Below are 16159 nucleotides of genomic sequence, written 5' to 3'. Positions count from 1 at the left end.
TGTGCCTCGCTTCTCCGCGAAGCAAGAAGGAGAATTCGAGAAACGTGATTTCAGGCGTTCGCTTGCTACGAAACAAGCACTGGTCGTTGAAAGCGGCGAACCCTTTAGGCGTTTCTGCTGTCAACAAAACTTGTGCGGCACAATGATAGCAAAAATTCGCTGGCCCGAGTGTGCTACCTGCTGCTACCTACCTCGCTTTTAACTCACGTTGAGCATTACAAAAAAAGCAAAGAAAGAAGACAAAACGTACTCAAAGCGACCACACAGGCCCAGTCTCCTTTTACTCGGAGCGCAATGGAAAAATGGCACTGACCGGGGAACGAAATCGCGTTTCTCAGCTCCCCATTTACCGACACGAAAAGATAAGAAAAAGAAAGAAGGCTGGCGGGCCTTGCGGCAGCGTTTCCCTTTCGAGGACTCCTTCCATCGTCCTCAATCAGCGCAGCCAGTGACACGATGAGCCGTGGTTCTTGCCTTGTGATGGTGCGGGTGCGTTAGAAAAACGTGCACTAATAAAAGAAAGATGTCCTACAGATCAGGAAGCGCGGTGCTTCTCGAAATACCTCCCTGAGTGAAACCGCAATTCGGCGTAGAAGAAATGAATCATCCTGGAGGACAAGTGGGGCTTTAAACTATGTTTAACAGCATGGTGGCTGCACAACGCTTTCAAGGATTCTTCAGTTAAGCAGGGGAAATTTTCAGATTGACGTCAGTGCACATGTTAGTGCGGTTACTTGCTCAAGCGAGATTTGTGACTTGCTCCTATAAAGCGGGCGAAAGTTGCACTACTACACGCTGGGCAGCTCTTAGGAGGTAACCTTGCAGGAACCCGCTCTGCTATCGCACATTATTTTTTTTTTATTGCGGGTGCTGTACAAGTGCCAAAAGTTCCTTCACTGCTGCATCTTCGGATACTTCTAGACAAGTTCAAGAAGAAGCGTAGAGGCATGTCAAAAGCAAATCAGACGCGGGGACGGTAGTCAAACTCGGCAGATTTCTAGAACGGCAGACTGGGCGAGTCAGCGCAGTGTGTGTCCTCTCGTCTTCCCTGTCTCGTCTCTGGTAGCGCAGTTTTTAAACAACCACGTAATGGAAATAGGGCGGCATATATTATTCGTGCTGAACCGTTGCAGTGAAATTACAAACGTATTTGCAGTATGTCTAATAAATTCCAGAACTTGGCGCCGCAACAATTTTTGACCTCCGAACCATGTTTCTTCTATTTTTTGCGGCGCTACTCTCGTCCTTAGGCGGTGGTTTGGGCGAAAAGAAACCGACACACGCAGACAGCCCACATAGTAACAGCTGTAGCTCTTCCATTTGTGCGAAATAACACATTCTGAACGTGTAAGGTTTGCCAAGCACGCACCTGCCAGTGTTCTATGACACCATAAGATGGGGCATACGACCGAGTAGCCATCGTCCTCTAGTGAAACAGTTTACAGGGGTGCGCTACTTTTCAAGGGAGGCAACTAGACTACACCATGCTCCACAGGCTTTATTCTCACTTTTTTTGCCCTATTTTCGCCTTGTAAAATAGAAAACTGTCGTCTGCTGAGGGTTACGATTCGCACGTGCCGTATAAGAAATGCGTGCCCACTTTCCTGCGAAATTTCGTCAGCGTGCAACAATCAGACGTAGGTCAAGGAAAATCCTCATTGAACGACCCTCGCATACGCTCACTGCTCCGAGTGGCCGGCTCTTCAGATGCACCTCCGGGCACCGGCACAAATCAGCGCCTTGCTGAAGTCGAGAAAGAAATCTCTAAGAGCTGTGCATTCGCTCATCGTGTCGATAGCTACTTTCGCGCCGCATTGCGGAAGGGAGGCTCTGCTCTGAGCGAAAAGCCCCACCGAGCTTTCTGCCACCGCGGGCTGCTTTCTACGACCCCGTTTATTTCCCGAGGTTGGCTTTCACGGCGTCGCACTTCCTCTTACCTGTGCGTGTGTGGTGTGTGCATGTGTGCGTGTGCGCGAGAGAGAGAGAGAGAGCGGCCTGCCTATACGGAGAGCTCCATTATCCGCTTGCAAATACAGCACGTCGTTCTCTATCTCCTGCCACGTCCCCATACCCGGCGGGCGACTCGGGAGCAGCGCCACAACAACCGCGCTCCCGTTGAGGCGCGGCCAGAGAACGACCCGCGAGGCTGCGGCGTCGTCCCCGAACGCAGAGGGAAAGATGAAATGCGACTGGCGACTCATCTTCTGTCCGGGCTGGTCCTCGGCTCTGCCCAGCGCCGATAACAGCCCTGGCGCCGCACACTCTCGCCACTCTGGCACTACTCTAAGAAACCATTGGAAACGGAGAAGCGCGTCAGCGAACGGCGTCGGCGCGCTGCGTTCGAGAGACGACGGCCGGCGCCGTTTTCTCCCTGGCCACATCGCGCTTGAGACCAGCGGGGTTGATAGCATACAGGGCATCTCCCGGTCAGGGAGAGAAGCAAAGCACCAAGAGCAAACAGAGAAAGCAGCTGCCGCATGGTGCCTATCGGGACCGCTTCCCTCTCGATCCTTCGCAGGCAGATCGTTCGGCTTTATGGAGCCTCGGAGTTTATTTTTATTTTCTTCCTTTTGCACGTCTCGTATGATCTTTCTTTCAGAGGCAGGTATACTACCATCGCGAATGTGTACGTTTGCACAGCCGCTGTCGCCGTGAGAGGAAAAAAAATGGCGGGGGGGGGGGGGGGGGGGGGATAGGGACCGGCCGGTCGGCGGGTGAAAGGCAACTCTCCTGGTGCTTCTGATCTCCCGTGTCAATATCGAAATCTATACCTCTTTTTTCACCGCGAGCGTGGTTTCTTTGTAGAAGAAAACAAATATGGGAAAAGGTCAACAACGAATAATCGCCACTATTTCCGCCATTTCGCACATGTTCTTTGAGCTGCTTTCGAGGCCTGCCGAAGAATTTGATCAAAATTGACGATTCTTGCATTTTACTACCAACTTGAATCCTGTGATACGTTAGAGCTCTACGTTCTTTTATGGCTGCAAATTGTCGCAGTAAGTACTTTAAGTGCAAAGAAGCGTCTATTCTCCTCCAATGTGCAAACCTGTACATGCTCCTACATTCATACGGTCAGAAATATTCAAATGTGCAGATAGACATTGTGTGGAGAATGTGCGTGCTTGAGAAGTTTGGCGGGAACTCTTTCGACTTAATTTGCTCTACATTACTTCTCACTAAGGCTTCCTCCCGGCGTGTCTACATTGTTGGTCATGCCCCGCAGTACGGAACTAGACTAACCGGCTGTGAATCGGTCCCCGAGCAGCCAGCTTCTCTAACATCCTCTCTCTGTTTTCCACGTCGCCCATTATGACCTTTTCCTCCCCTTTCTCCAGCCCCCAGCGTAGGGTACCAAATCAGAGCAGACTGCCTCAGGCCAGCGTTTATCTTTCTGTTCATGACGTGCGTCTTACTCTATCTGGTTAAGTAGGACCTGTACGCTGGCCAACGCTGCTACACAGGCAAACCACCGACCTTTCTTTCGGAGAAACACTCGGGTAAATTCGGCCGCTGATCAGCCCGATGCAGGAAGACCCATGACGGAGCACAGTTTTCGTGACGCAGCCAGAGCGTTCTTCACACTGCGGCGACGCCCCATCTTCACTCCTCTCGAGTCGCCCCGCATTAGACTGGCGCAGATTTTAATCCTGTATTGTCGATGTGTGTGGGAATCGGTGGGATTAGATAGGACCCATCCCAAACGAACCGTGTCCGTCAACGCAGGCGCCATGGCTTAGCGGGTAGGTTCTTTTTTCCTGCCTTTGTCACTGTTGAGCAGGTTGTAATGTATACCCTCTTGCGATTCCATATTGTTAGCCTCATTCAGTAAATGATGTTATAAAATCTAATAATGAGCGCCCTCTTATCCTTTCTTTGTCTAGAAAGAAGTATGTCTTTTGGGACATTTCAAAGTAGTCAAATTATGCGAAAAGATGGCGTTGATTTGACGGGAGCCGACCGGAGCGTTAATGCGGAACAAGGATATCACAGCGCACCACTCCCCAAAGTCTCATGCATGTCTAAAATATAACCGCGTGCTTCGTCGCATTTGAGCGACCGCTGAGTGGCGCTACAGCGATCCGCGAAATCAGGGCGCCGTTAGTGTGAGTACATCATCTTACCTGGCTGTCGCTTAACATTTGAGCGCAGGCGCGCTAGGTGCGCGCTATTTTCTCGGCCGCCCGCAGTCACCTTGAATTATTGCGCAAGCCGGGTCTGCCGCAAATCTCTTAAGTCACGGCTGCTCCGTGCCGTGTACGACGCGGCCATTTCCGCCCCAGACGCCCAGCTTAATGCTTCGCGAGTGGAGCCGCGCGGCTATGAACCGAATGGACGCGTTCTTGTTAAACAGCGCGCTTAAGTATAAGGCGCGGGGCGCAGCGAGAAAGCTGTGGCCGAAAACTCGCGCTTTCGTACTTTTTATTTTCATATTCGCGTTGCTTTTTGCGTGACTGCGGTCTTTCACCGCGTGGCCGTCACGAGGGGGGTGCCATTACGGGCTAACACCGGCGAAGATTAGGAGGCTAGTATTCTTTCGCGCGACGACGACGGATGATGCCAAGGTGCGCGGCGAGGTGCTTTAATGCTTCCCGGATTCTAAAACCGGAAACAGGCCGCAGAGCAGCAGAAGCGGCCGCGTGGGCAGACAGAAGGCCGGGCGCACAAACAAAAGGCCTGTCCCGCAGACGCGCGCGCCTCCGCGGGCTGGCTGTCGTCGCTCCTAATGGCCGATGCTAATGCGCGGCGCTTGCGGCGGGATTTCCAACTGTCTGCCGGCCGGCTGCCGAATATCCGGGCAAATGGCACCCATATTCAGAAAAATGCGTGACGCCGCCGCGAGGTTCGCTTTTAACAGTTGCCGATTGCGCGCCGCGTGCGCACGATTAAGGACGCGCCGCCGCTTGCGGTGAACGCTAAGCGCTCGTAATAATGCTGGCGCTCCTGTCGTTTCAAACAGGGAAAAGGGTACTTGAAAGCGCTTTTGCTAACCTCTCTGAGCGTCGGCTGTGAGAAAGCGGATCAGGAAAATTGGGAAACCACGGTGCCGTGCGTAACAAACAGATATGTAATGCATATATTCGTTTTCAACTCGCTGATTCTTTAGTAGCGCCATCCAACCTGCCGCATTTTTCGATATTTTTACAGGTGAAAATCTAGCGACTCGGCGCTTTTTTAGCATCGTAGTTGTTTAATGATTGTCGGTGAATCAGTGACTTGATACGAAAGGGTTGAAAAAAAAAGGTGGTGGTTCTTTCCGCCAACTCAATCCGCAAGCAGTAGAACCTCCTTCGCAAGTCAGCGCGAACTGGCGGCAAGCAACCGAAATTACATGCCCGAGAGAGCATTCAGTAAGAATATTCAAAGTCGTAAACCGGAAGGCACGACTGCGGACTCCTTCCTGCAGATGTCACTGGCAGCAGCTGGTGCACCCTTTCTACCCGCCAGCGAGTCTGATGGAGGCATGGAACAGGCAGAAACTTTAGTGATTATTTTGTGTGGAGTTCGGCGAGTCAGTGCGCCTGTGTGGCGCACCGTGGCAGTACTCGGTACGCTTCAACCAGCGCCCCCCCCCCCTTCCGCCTCCTCCTCCATCTATTAAGGCGCGGAGGCCATTTTTCAGGTATTCCACGCGATAACACGCAGCCTTTCAGCCGAAATTGTATCGGTGGCTTGTCCGCTGTGATTGAATGGGGTGAAAATTTTTGACTAATTTCCCATGAAGTACCCGAACTTGAATTACCTCAGTGATTTATGTAAACCTGAGTGGAATCACTTAAGGCAAGATAATAATAAGAAACAATATCTCCTCTTATTACTTGTTGATAACAACAGCCCTTGAGACGACTGCATGGCTTAAAATAATAAATTCCGGGGCTCTGGTTGGCTCTTAGTGGCCGGTCATTAGCAAGAGCTTTTACTATTATGCATTTTCAGTAGTATAATTGGCACGGCCTGTAAGCGCATGGTTGAGCAAAGTGATGCCTAATGTATCTTGGTGGCATTCTTCAAAACTCTACTCAGAACTAATGTCGCAATATCGCCCATGCTGTACTTAATGCGATGACTGTTTTTCACGCGAAACGAAATCCCCCTAGATTTAAGCTCCTCTCTGCACGTGAAGTACAGGAAATAGTTGAATGTGTTTTGATGCGCCTATTATTTTCATGTGAGGCGCAAAACATGCCCTCCGACTGTAATTTAATATAGTATTCGAAAAGAAAGAACACGCGAAATAAGGGGAGACAGGCACGTCAGATGCAAAAGAGTGGTTCTTGCGAATGGACTATTGGACATAGTACTCGACATGCGTTGACCAACCAAAAGTTGCAATCTTCCACCGTCTGCACATTACGCATTTGAGGAAGTCGTTGTACGTCGCTGCGGAAAGCATCGTTGGTTGTGAAACTCCATAGTGATGGACTGCACGAACACAATCTCAAGAACGCAAAAAAGACAGAAACACAGAGACTAAAAAATTGTCTGAGGAGCTCCACGGTCAGGTTTTGAGGCTTCAAGCGAAGCATGGTTATTTCCATGAATGAATCTCGCATTTGTGCCGCTGTCGCCCTGCAGAATACGAACTGAAGAAAATTTCGATTACAGCTTCAGTGCTTTATTTCTGAGAAAATTAAAATTAATAAAATGATTCTTGCAGCGCTGAAATTAATGATCCACCCGTATGGCATGTCGAACAGTTTTTCCTTAACTAAGGGATTATTTCTCCTTAACAAGTGTTTTACTACTTTTATTCTACATCTTGCATGAGAGAAGGTATGCACGCCTGCGTTGGGAGCCGCGCAAAAAGGCACGAAAGCAAACCCTTTGTGCTCTCAACTTTTTACAAAGGCTGAACAGTGGCAGCATGGAAACACATTGTACTTTGCACACTGCTACAGCTTACGCCAAAGTGCTGGATAGGAATGAGAGTTGCCATCTCCTATTTGTAAAGGTCAACGTAATTGGCTCTTTGTTCTGAACGGCGAATAGACACTGAAAACTACAGAAATATTTAAGAGCTATTTTTTTCATATTTCAGTGTAATGCAAGCAGAAATGTATTGCAGCACTAAATTTAGCCAGCCTACATACAAAACTTAATCAACTAAGAAGAGAAGAGAGCAGTTGCAACTTTCTGTAGCGATAACTATAGAGAATTGACCCTTTTAAAGATAGCTACACCAACAGAGTCGTCGAAAAGGACGGCATTTACCCGATTCCAACGCGAACTATATTTTTCATTAAAATTGAACCTCTAAGCTGCATACGCGTCACAGTCAGATAAAAAACCAAAACCACATTACGAAAGGACATGCTTAAAATTGAGTGCGCGTCAGATTCAAGGGCTCGGAATCGAGTATTTAAGGTAGGTACTTTCTTTTTGAGACTGCTGCTTGAAACCTGCAAGATTATTTTCCTGCGGCTGATTATACATAAAAGAACAACACTGAAAGGTTTTTTGTGAGTGAAATATATGCAGCGCGAGAGTTTCTACAAATATCCGATATCTGATCTGATCGTGACATTCTGCCCTCGAGTCATCAGCGGAGGTCTGGGTAGCAAAATAGGTTGCTTTTAATTTTGTGACATTCTCATCCGCTATAGGTTCCGGATACCTATCCTACGACAAAGCTATTTTCAGCAATTTAAAGTACCCTGTAATAAAGTCTGGCGTTTTTAGCTACAAATAGCAGTTTGCGTGTAGTTTTCGTCAATAGTTCATCAAAATCAAATACTTCGTTCCTTGCGATCGCCCAAACAGTCACTGCAGCCCGTTGAGGATGCGCTCTTAGCCAAGGGGCATGCAACGAGCCGCACATTGCCCGGCCTGGGTTAATTCATTCCTTTAGCAAGTGTATTCGGCCGCGCAATATTAGCGTAAAGAGACCTCAGCCGCGTTGTTAAGCTTCGTTTCAGAGGCCCCAAGGCGGGTTATTATTACCCCATCCGCCTCCTTGCCTTAGCCTCATGGAGGCTCGATCGAGCGAGCCCTGTACAATAAAGTTAATTCTTCTACTGACTGCATTGACATGTAAAAGCCATGGAGCCATCACGCGCGGCAGTGCCTCGTACGCAGAAAAAGGCACTGGCAGGCTTCGCCGAATAATGGCATGCCACAAAGCTTATGGTGAGCCCTGTCGTTTTTCATCACCTTCCGCAATGCTCTTCAAAAATCGCTTGCTGCAGTGAGTGGGTCTTTTGGCCTAGGCTGGCTGGACGCACCGACGCTGCCACTAACTTCGCTTGAGCGTAATGCATAATAAGCCCTCAATGAGCCTGCAGCACTAGTAGAGACTCTTCGCTGGCGGCTGGGATCGAATCATTTTACGATGTCTGGCGCGCGGACGAAGCACGCTTTCGCGTGCTTGTAGTCCATGAGTTCCTCGAGGCGATTTCAATATGGCCTGCTAACATGAGCGCCACGTGTCCACGATTAAAACAAAAACTCAGCGTTGGTTTGCATGTTCTGCGCATTCACCAAGAGTACTGAAGGCCGTTACGTCGTACAGACAGCATGTAAGCCTTTGAAGCCTTATTTGGGCAACGCTTCTTCGCTGCAGCAGCTAGTACTGCTGCGCCGCTCGTTAATGAATACGAATTACTAGGAGAGCCTGAAGCTCGAGTACGGAGCGCTCTCATGGGTACCTCTACCAACCGAAGGGCTCAAAAGAGACAGCAGTGACATGCACGCCTCTATATTTATGCGCGTCTGGATGGGGAACCCGTATTTATAGATATATACAGGGTGCTGCACTTAAGACTGTACGCAATTTTTAAAAACAGGCTTTTTGAGTTATAAGAGCGCTTTTTTTGGCATAGCATTGTCAGTGGTGCAGTGCATCAAAGTACAACTAAGACGTGTTAATTAGCAGGCAGACTAGAAATATTTGAGAGGTCACTAATGCTCAAAAAAGGGTCCTTTGTGGGTATTGTGAGGACGTAGCATGGGGACCAGGCATCACATATATGTCGTTACAGTGTGACCGATTTACAGGCAAACATTATGCTGCCGCACTCGAAACATGTTTTGTGCTCCATCCCACATTGCATTCTCGTCGATACGCATGCTCAATACTCTAACACACACTCTCAATCAATCTCAATTAATGCTCTGTGAGGTATGCGTCCTATACGCTCTTTTGCATGCATTCCTGTTTAAGATTTACATATCAGCTATGACTCACCAGTTGCTCTTCTCTCTCTCTCTCAACAGTGTTCCTGCTGGCCCGCACAATTCTCATCACACTTTCAGGCCGCCAGTATTGCGCGGTGCCCCCATTCAGATTGGTGAGCCCTCTCAAGCAACTAACCTCTTTGAAGCGTTAACCAGACAGCCATGCCTGACAATGTTGATTTATTTTCATATGATTTAAATGAAGTTTTTTTTTTCGGTTCTCTAATTTCAGTGCATAGAATATTGTTTTAGTTGCCGCCTCGCCGCAACTCGAATTTCTCAGGTAATTTGTGACGGACTGCGTAGTTTGGCAGATCACAAAATGCTAGAGAAATAGTGTTGAGAAAACACCAGAGTCTGAATGTGGAATCACGGCATCACGCGACTTGTCGCATTTTCTTATATTTGTACAGAGAAACTTCAGGCGACTCGACGTTTTTTTCGTCCCGTTGCTTTCTAGTCACTATCGGTGAATCGGAAACTCAGAAATGAAAGGTTAAAAAAAAACAATGCGGCAATTTCAGCCAACCGATCCCGCAAGCGATAGAACCACATCCGCAAGTAAGTGCGAACTGACGGCAAGCGGCCGAAAATATATGCCCGAGAGCGTTCAATAGAAATATTGAAAGTGGTGGCCCAAAAGGCACCTCTGAACACAATTCCTTGGCGATGTCAGGCGTTGCAGGTGCGCCATTTCTGCCCGCCACCGAGTACTGCAGATTGATGGAGGCATGGAACAGATAGAAACGGTGATGATTATTTTACGTGCAAGTTGGCGTAACATTTTACGTGGCAATCAACACGCCTGTATGGCGTGTTAACTCCTCCTCCTCCTCCACCTTACCTTGCTACCGATAAGCCTCGCTAATTGTGCTAATAGAATTTCATTTCCCGCCATATGTTCTCTTTATCTATATATGACTGGAGCTATATACCGAAGTTACTAAAATCGAGTGTATTGGACTTCCATTTTTTTCCATTCATACATTCATAAGTAGCAATGTTGTAGTCCTCAGCAAGTCTTGGTGTTCCATGCGAAGTTCCTCTTTTTAAAAGCTTGCTGCAATCTTTTTTTTATACGCCCCGTTTAATGCTTTTGTTCGCGCTCATATTTTACTCTGTATGCACAATCCAATTACTTTTCCGAGCAAGAAGTTATCCAAACAGCATAATATGCTTTAAACTTAAGAAAATGAATAGGCGTGGAGAGTGCATTAGAGGAGGGTATTATTATCAGAAATCCGGTGAAAATGAAGGGGTGGAACAAAATAGGGCTTTGGCGCGCCTAGGGAGCAGGCTTTCTCAGTTCGTTATAGAGTAGCTGGGAAAAATTCTCGCTTATTGAACATTCTTTTCCTCCATTCACGAGCCAAGTGACAGTTCCTGGCAGTTCAAATGCAGTTTTCTCTACGCAGGGATAACGGAACTAGATAAGCTCCTTTTCACTTCTTTCAGCAACAAAAAGATGCTAAGTCGCAGACAGACTGCTATAATACGCCGATGCAGTATCAACTTGGCTGTTTTGTTCAGCCTCTTTCAGCAAGTTTGAAAAATAAAAGTCTCTTCGGCGAAGATATTCTGTGATAATATCACCGTAATCGAGCAGTCTTGGAGGGAACAGTGACTGGACCTCATGGATTATCGATTAGAAGAGAAAACAGAAATAAAAGTTTATGCATTAATTTTGCCGGCCGGGTCGCAACAAAAAAGGGAGAAAAGCGAACTGTTCTCTTCAGCTTTATGTCAATGACTCCTTTTACTCAGTGCGTCGTTTTTACCATTCTTCGAAACATTCGTTCGGCAGCATCTGCAGAGGTCACGCGATTATCGTGACTCCAGATTAAGGCTTTCGAAATGCGCAATACGTAATTATGAACTGTGCGCATATACAGATTCATGCAGTCATGCAGCGAGAATGTAAATTGTAATAGTACGCGCTGGTCTTGGAAATTTCTGTATAACTCTAACAAAGAGCATGGAACTCTATGCTATGAGGGCTGCTGAATGCTGCCCTTGTTCCAGTTCGAAAGCTGGGGATCATTTCGAAAGATCATCATCCGTCGCTCTAACCAAATTGCTCACGGGCGAATGCTTAGTATCAGTAAGAGTGATTGGTCAGGGACTAGACAGGACCGCCTGGTCGCCAGACTGAGCCTGGCTCCTAATGTCGCAACAGACATCGCAATGCGGTCATTACTGACGTATACATCATGCGTCTGTCCAAGCATTGTTCTGACTGTCCAGCCCACACACACACACACACACACACACACACACACACACACACACACACACACACACACACACACACACACACACACACACACACACACACACACACACACACACACACACACACACACACACACACACACACACACACACACATATATATATATATATATATATATATATATATATATATATATATATATATATATATATGGGCTAGTTGGTTTGGCGCCCGTCTCGGCTGCGGGAGGTGGTTGGTTGGAAACCCACCGCCGGACACCTACCGGTAAAAATGGGTACAAGCGGCCCCCGGCCTGACGCCCGGCTTCCTTTAGGGGTGTTCGCTTGGGAGAAGCTCCGTAAACCCCGCTGCGCCCCTCGCGGGCTAAGCCCCAGTTTCGAACGACCTCGCAGCCTGCTAAAGGAGGTACTCCGGTCAACGTGCGATCAGCAAAGCAGCAGCAAATATATATATATATATATATATATATATATATATATATATATATATATATATATATATATATATATAGAGAGAGAGAGAGAGAGAGAGAGAGAGAGAGAGAGGCGGGGGGGGGAAAGAGAGGGGGAATGGCGATGGGCAGGGAAGCGAACTTGAGTTCAGTCGAAAAAACTTAATATAATAATAATACTACGAAAGAGCCGTATATTCCTCTATTTTCCAGCTAGCGTCCGCTTTTCTCGACGCTTCTTCGTTCTCGGCAAGTAATGAAGGATGCGCAGAATCGCGATACACTTTGCGACTAGAGAACAAGTGAACAGCACAAGTTCACAGTGATTGTTACTTGGTTTAAGAGCATGACCACAAAGACGGCCATCTGAAAAAGGACAGGCTATCAAACCATCGAAAGAGGCACAACAACCGACAGCTCAAATATAAAGAGAACCCAAAGAATGGGAAAAAGACACAGAAGAACGAGAGAAGCATAAAGGCATGCTACGTAACGCACTGTTAAGTAGCATTACAGAGGATACAAGACATTCGAATAGCGAAAAAAACACGCAAGAAGCAGCCAATCGATCTACGCACTCCGACCACAACGAGTAGAGAAGGAAACAGTAGGTGATCCGAGAGCGTAAAGCATTCGCCTTGGGCAACAGAGGAGCGACCGACGAGCCTAATCATGTCAGCATGCGTGGTCACTGGAGAAGGTGTCTCTCATCCTTCGAGGCAGCTGGGACAAGCTACGTCAACGGGTTGCACGCCGATGCTCTCGACACTCGACGTATAACGCATAGCGTTGTTGATCCAGCCTGGTAGTACAGGACAGCCTAGAATCAAGTGGCACCGAGTTTCGTTCCAGTTGCAGCTATAGCGCTGGCGGCCGCTCATGGGGTGGGTGGAGATGATAGCAGCGGATCAGCCGAACGACGCGACTGGCAAAGCGGCTCAAATAATTCAAGCGGTCGCTGTTCATTTACGCACGATAAGTCTATCGGTGAGCGTCTTCACGCGCGTGAAATCCGAACACCTGGTTTAGCACGGCAGTTTCGGCACTACGGGACCAGAATTTTTGTTCAGCGAAAACCCCCGCGATTGCGCCAAATTTGCACCTGAATATTCATTTGCTCTTGTGTCGAAGTCCCGCCCAACGGATTGTTCGTTGAGTAATGATAACACAGGAACAGCGAAACAAAAACAAAAAACTGACGAAGCATCAAAACCGGACATTTTTTTATTTCTGTTCCTGTGACTTCTCCTGCCTTTCGGAAGAGCGCCGGCTAACTGAGCAGCAGTTTTGTGAAACTATAATGGAAAGAAGAACATTGAAAGCTTCAACCGGAAGCGATACAACGAACTCGCATTTTGTCACCCTGAAAAATAGCGCAGTAAGCGAAGTGACACGACGTGCACAACTCTGACAACTAAAATTTGTGTTTTTTAACTCTTCGTGTGCCGTGGGAAAAATGACCGTGTTTTGTGGGCTTTCTTTCAATTTTGGGGGGTAAGAACTATGAGGCTTAAGATTTATTGCAGTACATCACTATGTAGATATTTAAACGTACTTTTGATAAGATAAACTTCGTTAAAGTCTTATTATTGTATTCTATATCCTAAATCCAAGCTGTTAATAAAATTTGAATAAAACTTGCAAGGCTATGCTTGTATTAAGAAAAAAATACATTTCGAAGAATCTTTGGGTGAAAAATGTCTGCCTACACGATAGCAAATACTTATAATATCGAAGTTCTAGCTTGTACAATTTTCCGGTTAGGAAACAATCACTTTAGGCCCTGTAGTTGTGCACAGCATTGGGTGAAACAGTCGGGTGAACATTTCACTGCACAGGAGGCATCAAATCCTGCCCAAATGAGGTGGAAACGATACAAGAGAGACCAGTAACATTGGTAACGTCAATATCCTATTCAAAACACCCGTTGAGAGGAGCAAATAGCCTATGTACAGGTTAAAACTCGATCTAACGAAACCCGATTTTATGAAGTTCCTGATCTAACGAACAAATTTTGAATCCCCGGAATGTGCCCATTGGATTCAGTGTTCTCAATAACCCGTAATAACGAAACAAACTACCACTAAACTCGATTTAATGAAGTTTTCCGGGCAATAAATGAGCAAAAAAAAGGTGATTTCTCAGTTATTTTGCCCACGATGTCTCGCATCTTGTTGGCAGCGTGACAGCAGTAGTGCAGAGGCGCGCAAGCCAAAGCCCTGGTTTGATTATTACAGGGCTGCAAGCTGCGCCGCCGCACGGAACAAATGACTCGGCAGTCGGCGGCGCTTCCCACCTTGACTTCGAATCTGTTTTACAAGATGCCGCTTTCACGAACAAACGATTCGGGTCGCTTTGGCGGACTTTTCATACGCGCAGCCGCGGGTTGTCGGCAAATGCGATTCCGCGCTAGCTTTCGGGTGCCGCTGCGTTGAATCATGCGATTTGCCGCATTTCGGGGCGCGTGGCACGCTGCCGGAGGCGGCCATTCTCGGCTTTGCGCTCCGCCATTTTCACAAGCGGTTCAACAATCGGCGCCACGCGAAAAACAGACAAACTGAAGAGGAAATTATACAGTAGTTGTCTAAAGTCAAGACATATAACACAGCATGTTCAAGAATGGCGCGAAAGAGTTTGATATTGGCATTCGCATCCATCGCCAGTGGGCTAACGACGGCCTATTGGCATGGCATGGAAAGAGTTAAAACGAAAAGCAAGTTACAGCAAATGACCCTGGCTCTTGAGTAGCATAGCATGCTAATGAAATGGAATCAGTCTCAGCATCCTAATGTATCTAGTGCGGCTAGCACGACAGCTCAGATTTCACCCGTGTATTTGAATTCGCTTTTGCGCAGAGACGCAGACTGCTGTCTGACGCGCCTGCTCCCATGCTTCGTATTGAAACACTGCTGCGTGAGCACGCGAACCGGTGCGATTCGCTTGCTTCCGAAGTCGCAATATTGCGTTGAGATGATGAAGTCAGAGTGCCTTTAGCGTACAATAATGTGGCATTATTTTAGTGATAATAATGATATTAACGTGGGGTGTGAGTATATTCGAAAATTTTGCATTATTCATTTCATTTATTAATACCCTCAGGGTCATTTGGCATTACAGAGGGGAGTGATTAAATGGAGACACATTAAACAGAAACAAAAATACAGAAAAATAAAAATACAAGTTCTTAGGCTTCTATTTGTACAATGCTAGCTAGTGCATTTTTAAAACATTTTTGGTCTTCAATGACGGCGATTAGTCCGGGAAGGCGGTTTTAATCATGTGGTTTGCGTGGAATGAAACTGTGGGAACAGGAATCAGTGCGAGAAGAAATAATTCCAACTTTGTGAGAGTGATCAACGCGGGCAGAACTACAGGACGGATTAGAGATTAGTTCATTGCGCAGATGGGTATTATGGAATTATATGTTGTGAAAGCGGCAAGTGACGGTAGACTTAAGTTTTGTTTCATGGTAGAGATACTGGCAGTCCGATTGTAGTTATGAAGAATGAACCGAGTAGAATTATTCTGAACAAGCTCGCGTGAGTTAGCTTAGCAGAAATCGGGTCCCATACAAAGAAGGCGTACTAAAGTTAAGTACGGACTAATGTTCGGTAAAGAAGCAATTTTAGTGATATGGGGGCAGAAGAAAAATTACGTCGCAGATATCCGAGCATTCGATTAGCTCTGGATATTATATGCTCATTATGGAGGGACCATGTTAGGTCTGACTTGGTATGTACCCCAAGGTAGCGGTAAGATGTTAGTGACTGAAGTATAGTGTTACTAAAATGGTAGACAGCTGGACGTGACGCACTACGAGATACGCGCAAGACTTTACATTTTTGCTATTAAGTCACCTTACATTTATTGCTATTAAGTGCAATTAAGTGGATATTAAGTGACATAATCAAATATTAAGCTGTAAATATTCGTACTTGGTTCAAAGGCTCAGTCTCCTGTGCACAATTCGCATATTAAGTGGTACAAAGATATACGGGGTAAAAGCATATATTTTACACTACACAATATTCTTGCGTGACATTGCGCCATACACTCATGACCGTTTTGTATAAATTGGGATTTTCTATTATTTTACACAAAATTATGATGCTGCAGCCTGGAGTATTTTTTTTATGCAGTGAAGCAGGGAATTTTACAATTATGAAAAGGTGACCATGGTGTTCTCGTATACGAGGAACATGTTTTAGCGTGGGATCTTACTGACCAGCACCACGGTCATTTTTATACATAGATAGCATGTGAAGATAAAAATGTCATTC

At 46.7% G+C, this 16159-nt stretch overlaps 1 protein-coding gene across 3 annotated transcripts in view; it reads left to right on the top strand.

The window, feature by feature from the left end:
* Positions 1 to 16159, top strand: part of Oamb (Octopamine receptor in mushroom bodies) — a 508904-nt gene that overhangs the window by 361791 nt on the left and 130954 nt on the right. For 2 of the 3 annotated variants that reach the window (XM_077646919.1, XM_077646920.1), the window contains exon 4: positions 9214 to 9287. The exons of the other annotated variant lie outside the window; for it this stretch is intronic. The gene's annotated coding sequence lies outside the window, so the exon portion shown is untranslated. The remainder of the gene's footprint in view (positions 1 to 9213; positions 9288 to 16159) is intronic. 3 annotated transcript variants of the gene reach the window in all.

The sequence above is a fragment of the Amblyomma americanum genome, chromosome 1 (genome assembly GCF_052857255.1).
Source record: "Amblyomma americanum isolate KBUSLIRL-KWMA chromosome 1, ASM5285725v1, whole genome shotgun sequence".
Taxonomy (NCBI): domain Eukaryota; kingdom Metazoa; phylum Arthropoda; class Arachnida; order Ixodida; family Ixodidae; genus Amblyomma; species Amblyomma americanum.
This window is presented reverse-complemented; position numbering and strand designations above follow the sequence as displayed.